The sequence below is a fragment of the Salvia splendens genome, unplaced genomic scaffold (assembly GCF_004379255.2).
Source record: "Salvia splendens isolate huo1 unplaced genomic scaffold, SspV2 ctg316, whole genome shotgun sequence".
In the NCBI taxonomy this organism is placed as follows: Eukaryota; Viridiplantae; Streptophyta; class Magnoliopsida; order Lamiales; family Lamiaceae; genus Salvia; species Salvia splendens.
Window position 1 is genome coordinate 36272 of NW_024598958.1, and position 9576 is coordinate 45847.

Genomic DNA, 9576 nt, shown 5'->3' on the forward strand with positions numbered 1-9576 from the left:
AAATTGTGAAATGGATTAGTCAATGATTTCGTACAATTAAACATTAAAACACATGAAATTATATGAATTCATTATAAAAACAAAAAATATCATTTCACATTTAATTTATAGAACAATCTAGTCCATCACACAATTAATTTATTTTATTCTTATTCTTATTTTACTAATCAAGCAACACTACTAAATCTTATCTTAATTCTATATCATTTATTTTATCTTAAAGTCCATCTTGATTTAATTATTTGACATAGCAAGACTTATTTTTTGTAGTTCATTGTTGTAACCAATATAGATTTTGTTGGAGCTAAGAAGAATTAAATCTGGTTATCTCTTACTTAGAAAAGCATATGCTTTCTCCATCCTATTAATTTACAAATATTTGTTTTTTTGGCATAGAATTCATATATATTTATTTAAATTAAGTGAAAAGAGAATAAAGTAAAAAAAAAGAAAAATAAAGACGATGATATTTTACATTTTAAGAAATGTTTCATTTCTAATAGAATAGATAAAGTATAATTCATAAAAAAAGCATAGAGGAGTTCATTTGTGATTAAAAAATTATTGAAAATAGATTAATTCAAGAGAAATTAGTAATTTATTTTTGGCACCTTTATAAAAAAATCCCATAAGTATCAACTAATTTTTCGTCCTTGATTACAAATAAACTCACACCGCGTGCGATTGCTAAATTGTTTTATTAAAAATCATCCAATATTTTTAATTAAAAATATATTTGATGGTAAGAATTTTGAGGCTGTTAGAAAATAAAATAATATTCTATAAAATAAGAGTGTTGGGCGTGATAAATGATGATCCTAAGAAAGGAAAAAGTGTTGGATGTATCTATAAAACATAAAACAACCAAAGATGATTTTGTCCCACAACGAAAATGAAACATAAAACATTCAATGATGTCTCTATAAAAGAGAAACAACCAAGAATGATTTTGTCCCACATCGAAAGTGAAACATAAAACATTCATGGATATCTCTATAAAAAAGAAATAACAAAGAATGATTTTGTCCCACATCGAAAGTGAAACATAAAACATTCATGGATGTCTCTATAAAAGAGAAATAACCAAGAATGATTTTGTCCCACATCGAAAGTGAAACATAAAACATTCAAGGATGTTTCTATAAAAGAGAAACAACCAAGAATGGTTTCATATATATGGGTTAAGAGACGCATGAGGGAGATGCGTCTCTCCCTAAGACGCATGATGGTTGTGCGTCGTTAGAAAGACGCATGACCCTTATGTGTCTCCCTTAAAGACGTATCTCCGTCATGCATTTCATTAAAAAGAGAGGCATGAGGGTCATGCGTCTCTCCCAAAATCGGAACAAAAAAAAGTCCAATACACTCACGGAATCTAAGTTTTATTTTAGAACAAAAAAAGAAAAAAACCCGAGGTAGAGGTGGCGGGGAGGGGGTTTGAGGGGCTTGATTTTGCCAGCGTGGAAGAGCTCGTCGGTGGGGAGGGAGGGGGGCGGAGGAGAGGTGGCCGCTGAAGTCGAAGGCGAAGTCGGCGTCGTCGAGGTCTTGATCGGCGTCGCCGTAGTTGGATTTGGGGTTGCCGGGGGTGGATTCCCAGAGGAAGGGGATAGCGGCGGTGGGGCTGGTGGGGGGCGCTGTAGAAGAAGGAGGAGATTGGGGAGGTGTGGTGGTGGGCTGACGTCGGAGGGCGGCGCGGAGAGGCCGTGGCTGAGGGCGAGGAGCATGTGCGGCGCGGAGGGGTAGTAGGAGGAGGAGATCGGCGGTGGAGATGGGGAATTGTTAGGGGCTGGAGCCGCTGCGGGATGGGGCAGGTGATGGCGGTGGTGCGGCTGGAACTCAATCGCTGGCACGGCGGCGGGGGGGAGGCGCGTGGGTTTATTAAATTATTAAATTACCATAATTTATTAAAATAATTAAGAATATAATTAGGGAGTGAGTAATCATATTTAATGACTTTAATTGGTCAAAATCGGGTTAAAAACGTTTAACCGTTTAAAAATTGACGGGACTGTTAGTTTAGGACCAATTGTGATCCGAGTTGAAATGTTTGAGATGCAAAAAATTTAAAAGATAATGTCTATGACTAAAATCATAAAATGTGCATACATTCATGACTAATTTTGGCATTTAGTCTAAATTTAATGAAATTGTTATCCTCGCATTAAATTTTTATGCTAATTGAATGTATATGCTGATAGTAAATGAGAAAGTTAAAAAAAAATGGTAAATAAGGCAAAATGATATTAGTGGACAGATTAATTTGCATCTAAGGTCAAGACCTCAAGACTGAATTATCATCTTCCATATTAGTAGTTGTATGCATTAATTGATACTCCATAGACCATAGTCCATCCCATCCTGTCCCCAAATTATCCTTAATATTGTCTCACATTTGACATGTCCTGGCTTTAAAAATTGATTGATTTTACGAAGAAAAAATTATTAGAATAAATAAGAATAAATAATTTTACAGATCGTGTCGGTCTTCAAATTATGTTTCTAAAATTCTGTAAAACGTGAGTATTTCTTTATTATGTATAGTGCGTCCTCCATTTCTTTTCCTTCCAAGTATTTTTTTTTCTAAGATAATGTTAACCATCTTTTCAAAGACTTAAAATATGTGTGCCTACCTCATTTCGTATATATGTGTAATGTAACAAGAAGACTTAGATTATAAACTACTGTATATTTTTTATATAATATCGTATACTAGTACTCAATCTTATGTCGTGTTAAAGTATAATTTTGATGTGCTTTGAACTCATAAAACAAGAGATTAAAATTCACTCAAATGCCTAATCAATTGGTCGCCAATGTAAGGTCGTTTATTTTGCAACAGCTGTCAATTAATAATCCTTCTTCAAAAGATTTTTTTAATGCATAGTACTCCATCAGTCCCGGAAATTTTATCACTTATTTTCATTTTTCATTTGTCCTTAAAAATTTGTAACCTTTCATTTTTACCATTTTTGGTAGTATACCATAAATTCAATAACTCATTATCGCTAACATTTTATTATAAAATACTCTCTCCGTCTCACAAAAGATGTCATACTTGTGGGACGACACGAGATTTTAAGAGGTTTTGTATTGTATATGAAGTAGAGAGAGAAAATATAATTTTTATATTAATGTGAGAGATAACTTTTACCAAAAAGGAAAATGTGACATCTTTAATTGGACAAACTAAAAAGGAAAGTGAGACATCTTTTATGGGACGAGCGAAGTATAAAAGTAGGATCAACATGCCATTAACTTTTTCAACTCACTTTCTATTACATTTCTTAAAACTCGTGTCAGGTCAAATGACGATAAATTATAAAGGATGGAAGGATTAATTTTTTTGAGTATCCTTAGTATAATAGTTTTAACTTTTAACATCGTTCAAAAAAAAAAGTTTTGTTAATACTACAGCCGAGCTGCGTTTCGTTGTCAAATAACTATATATATTTAGTTCACTCTATATACAATGTAGTACTATAATTTAGAAGAAAACAAATATTCGGGCATTCAAGTAAGTAAAATATATTTTGAAAATAGAGAAATTTAAAGATTACACTACTTTTCAAGATGCAAAGATTTAAGAGTAAAAACTGCAATTTATCATGAAAATGAGTCGTGGGTCCAACAAATATCTTACAATGGACTATATATATAGCGACTTTGTGGAAGTGACCTCCTTGACGTTTGAGATGATCAAAACTTGATAATAACCACAACTTTTATCATATATTTATAGTATTTGAAAATAAATTGCAACCACAATTTTATAAGACAAGTAAAACACTGACTCCCAACAGACTGATTCAGCTCAATTCATGAAAGTGTTGATATCACTTTCTGGAATTAATCTTTTCATTTCTAGAACTTGATGTAACCAATTGTAATTGGGGGTTATCTGTTTAAAATATTAACTTAGTTATTGCTATCGACATTATAGTAATAGATAATGAAAGATGAAGTAATTTACAGATAGATTTGCTTATTAATAAAATCGAAATTCAGCTATAGCACGTTAATTTTTACTTACTAATTAAATCTTTTCATTTTATATTTGGATCTTGCCGCAGCAAATTCAAATCGTGACATGCCTCTAACAAGTCTTTAAATAATGACATTATATGCGACATTTTCTTGTCACCATGTTGACATTTGCTCAACATATCTAAAGTTGCTTTTAATTAGTTGCAAATGATAATATAAACTCTTTTAATCTTCCCATGTGGACCTTTATTTTCTTCCAAATATTTAAGATGCAATCACAAATAAAATAATTTCACTTGTTTATTTAATTTTGCTTTGTTGCACATGATAGGAATTAAGCTCGTTAATTTAATGTTTACTTGTTTCAATAGAGCATATAAATTAAAATTCACAGTAGTAGCTCAATCGCACGTCCATAGCAATATTTTCTTGCATATTGTACATAATATTTTAATCAATACGTAACAAGATGCATTGAAACTTAGAGACATATTAACAAGTACGCGAGTCACGAGTAAATTACTCTTACCTTAAATTTTGTCACATTTTTCTGTTCCGTCCGTCTCACAAAATTTGTCACATTTCACTTTATACTATCTTTGGTAGTAGACCCCATATTCCACTAACTCATTTCAGCTCACATTTTATGTAGGACTCAGTCTCCACTAACTTTTCAACTCACTTTCCATTACATTTCTTAAAACCTATGCCCAGTCAAAATGTGACAAAATTTAAGGGACGGAGGGAGTAATAAAATAACGTGATGTTCGATTGGGGATGCATGTTTATAATTATGATCTAGATTTATTATGCTATTTGTTAAAAGAAGATATATGCATGTCCAGCAATGTACCCATTTTGTTGTATCTCATATCAATTTTATTTGAACTGGACACATCTCATTTCATGTTACCCAAATCAGCACTTCTTATAATGGGAAAAAAAAGAAATAGATTGTTTATGATCGTATCATTTTTTTTTATTTAGATGCACCCTAGTGTTATCATCATGGTATTTTCTCACGTTAGAATGCATGATTATTTGCCTTTATTAAATAATGGGCATGTATCTATGTAATGTAACAGTCAAAGATTGACAAACATCGAAAACATGTTTCTGGCTTCTAAGATTGACAATCAATATGCGGGTTTTTACAAAACGAATAATGTTAAGTTGAAACAATGTTGTTCATTTCCCAAATATGTAGTAGTAGCAATAGCATTAAATGACGTTTTCTGAACCCTTGAGGAATGTATTTATTAATAAAAAAATCTCAAGCAATTTAATTGTTACTATATCGAATAAAATATATTTAAACATTGTCAACTTGAAGTCGTAGTATAGTGGTAAGTATTCCCGCCTAGCATGCGGGTGACCCGGTTTGATCTCCGGCAACGGCGTTTTTTTTAGTATCGAACCAGAAATTCCACTATATTAATACCAAATAATTCCTCATAAATAGAGGACTTAGAAAGTCTAGCATTGTGTAATATTTTAAAAATGTATACATGCGTAATATATTTACATGCGATATCTCCTCACCGGATTGTTTTAAATGTCGATATAATTTTAAAGACTGAACTATAGACCAAATCTTTGCCATCAATTTGTTCTAATCTAGTGGATAAAATAAATCAAACAAATGATATACGGAGTACTTCATTTTTAGATCGTGTTATACAAACTTCATTATTTGATCGTTTTATTTCATTGCAGAAAGACTGAACTAAAACGATCTTAAACTGAACTATGCATTATCCAATAATAAACTAAGTAATTTTAGTTCGTCGACGTTAAGAATTAGTTATGTCTATATCACAACCCCTCACATCACCTATCAGATTTGGGAACTACAAATATCATATTATTAAAGTTAACTATCAGAAAAATAATCTTAATTACATCCAGCCTTACTGCCTGACCAGTTTGGATAAATTTAAGTCATACTAATAACTTGTGCAAACACTAGCAGCATTCAGAAAGTAGAAACTAATCAGAAAACCTGAGCACAACTAAAACTTGAAACAACATACGAGGAATGATACACTACATACCTTCCGTGAGTTCTTTATGTGAGTACCATTCCATTTTGATATACGTGTAACGTTGTTCGTTTTGATTTATATATTTAGTTTGATTCTAATACATTAAAAAATGTTATTGAAAATTTTAATTTCACAAAATTCATAAAAATCAAAGCTTGATTTATTAATTTATTAATTTATTTGAAATTATAGAGAAAACAAGCAAATCAAGCTTTGATTTTTATGAATTTTGTAAAATTAAAAAATTCAATAACATTTTTTTAATGTATTAGAATCAAACTAAATATTTAAATAAAAACGAACAATAATAAACATGCGGCAAACGAGAGTGACGCTCACATAAGGAGCTCATATAAGGTATATAGCATATCATTCCTCTATCTTTCATATTATTTTATTTACAACTTATACCATAAAAATTAATAATTTGATATTTTGTGGATCTCACTATCCTCTAGCACTATATAATAAACACTACTAATAAAAACCATAGTAGTTCACATCTAAAAAGTATAATGACTAAATAAGTATGTAAACTACATAATGATACAGTATTGAAGCTGTAATGGATGAATATCACAAACTGATTTGGTGAAAGTTCTATGTTGGAGATAGATGCAATTAACAAGAGTTGAAGGGACTAAATAGCAAAAGGAAGGTGGCGGTTAGAGCGGTTGAAACGGGAGAGCTCAAGTGAACACATGCACCGCATGCGCCGAGGCTGAAGGGGTATAAGTAGGGATGTCAATCGGGCCGTCCCATCGGGTTTCGGGCCAACCCTACTCGGGTTGCGGGTTAATCGGGTGCGGGCTAATCGGGTTGTGAATTCTTTCGGGTTGTAAAAGTTCAGCCCTAACCCTAAAAGCTCGGATTTCGGGCTAGCTCAGCGGGTTAATCAGCTTGCTACCGATAAGATTAACATGCGATCAATCCAATAAATAATAATGAAAATTAGTTATATTCATAAAATGTAAAATATTTAATTATGATAAATTTGAGATATATGGTCAAACTCAATCATAAACATGATCAAATACTAATATTTGAGATATTTCGTGAAATTATAATGCATGTTTTAGAAATTTAAATATTTTTAAGTGAATTTGAATTTTTAATTTATTTATAAATTATTATATTAATAAAAATTTAATATAAAATTTTATATTTAATATAAAATTGAAAGTTATTTTTTTAGTTATCTATATTTTAAAATTAATCAATGAAGTGTCGAATTAGGAGTAAAAAATAGAATAATAGAAATTTTATCGGGTTTTCGGGCCATCCCATCGGGTTTTCGGGTCTAGCCCTAACGGGTCGCGGGTTAATCGGGTGCGGGCTAATCGGGTTTTAATTTTATCGGGCTAGAAATTTTCAGCCATAACCCTATAAATTTGGCGGGCTATTCGAGCCAGCCCACGGGTTGCGGGCTACATTGACATCCCTAGGTATAAGGGTATCCACAATAGGGGCGGCGTGCCGGCCGCCCTGGAGTCGCCGCAGCCTCGCCTGCCTATTGTGTAGGAAACATCCGCCCGGCTTAGCCGGGTGAGAGGCCGCGGAAAGGCCATCGCCGAGTAGATGGCGAGGACGCGGCGGGGTGGGGAGCGGCGCAGCGATGCCCGCGGCGGTCTACTATGCGGCGGGTGAGCCGCGGCGGTGGACAAAAATTTTTTTTAACCTCATTTTTTAATTTATTTTAATTACCTATAAATACATCCCATTCCCCTCATTATTTTCACACCATTCCAACTCTTTATTCATACTTTGTCACTCTAAAATTTGTGGATTTCATTGCTTTTAAAAAATGGATGATTTATCCACCAGAGATTTTCCGTCCGCGTTTCAGAATGTCGCAACAACTCTTCACCCATATAGCGACGACATTGGCGGCGCGGTACAGGTGCTTCACCCTCCAGAGTGATTGCACTGGCCGGATTTGTCTGTCTACTTTTCAGAAATGCACCACTACAATTAGGCAGCTTGCCTATGCCGGACCGACTGATATGTTCTACGAATATCTACAAATGGGTGAGACGACTGGCCTAGATGTGCTCCGGAAGTTTTGTAAGGGCATCCGGGAAATCTTTGGTCCGGAGTTCCTACGAAAGCTAACCTCTGATGAGTGCCAAAGACTGCTAGATATGCACGTTTCGGTGCACGGTTTCCCAGGGATGATAGACAGCATCGATTGCATGCATTGGGAGTGGAAAAACTTCCCGGTGGCGTGGAAAGACCAGTTTACTACTGGTTTCATAGGCAAACATCCCTCGATGATTATGGAAGCCGTTGTTGACTACCGTTTGCGGATCTGACATGCGTATTTCGGTGTTGCAAGTTCGAACAACGAAATCAACGTTCTGCAGACACCGCCTCTCTTCAATGATGAGTGTCGAGGGGAGGGTCCAGAAATAAGATTCGTAGCCAACGGCCTGTATACCCTCGTTGGCCCGTATACCGTATTCGTTGGCCCACAGGGGATACTATTTGGCAGATGGGATATACCCTCGTTGGCCCGTATTCGTGAAGACAGTTCGCCAACCGGTTGGAGCGAAGAAACAATATTTTGCGCGAAGACAAGAGGCTGCTAGGAAGGATGTTGAGCGAGCTTTTGGTGTGCTCCAAGCGCGATGGGCCATTATACGGTGCCCGACACGAGTTTGGCACGAAGATGATGTCGCGAATATTATGATAGCATGTATCATACTGCACAATATGATAATAGAAGATGAAGGATTTGCTGCAGAACACTGGACACCGGAAGATGGTGCCAATACAAGTCACGGTATTGCACGTAGTAATGAAAATCTGTTCCAATGTTTCAGTGATATGCGCAGGAGCACAGCACATACCCAACTCCAGGCCGATTTGATTGAGGAGGTCTGGGCACGTAGGGGAGGGGGCGCACCGTGAAGAACATGTTTGATTTTCATAGATGAAATTTTCATTGTATAATTTTTCCCTTACTTTAATACGACGGAAGTTTAGTTTTTAATTTTAATTTATTTAATTAGCTGTTTTTTCTAATTATGTATAGTCCGATAATTTTAATATTCATTGAATTAAAATATACAAAAAATAAAATAAAGTGAAATGTGGCAAAAAAAATGTCCACTATTGTTGTGGAAACTTTTTTTTTGTAGCTGTGGATAAATCAGAAGTGGTTGAGGAAAAAAATAAGTGGCTTGTCCAGGGAAGTGTCATCCCTATTGTGGATACTCTAAATACATACATAAATCAGCGCCAGCCGAGGGAGGTGGCTGGGCCGCGCCTCCCTATAGTGGAGGACGCGGGTGGATATGGCAGGTCGGGGTGGAAGGCCATGCGCCAGCTGCTCGGCGCGGAAGAGGCGGTTGGCCCGGCAGCGCAGCGCGCCCCGTGACGCCCTATTGCACGGCCATAAGGGGCGCGGCCGCCACCGTCGATTTTCAAAAAAAATTATTTTTATTTTTCTTCATTATTTCTATATATACAACCCATTCCCTCTCATTATTTTCGCACCGCTCCAGTATCCACTCTTCTAAATTTTTCCATATTTCACTTTCAAAAA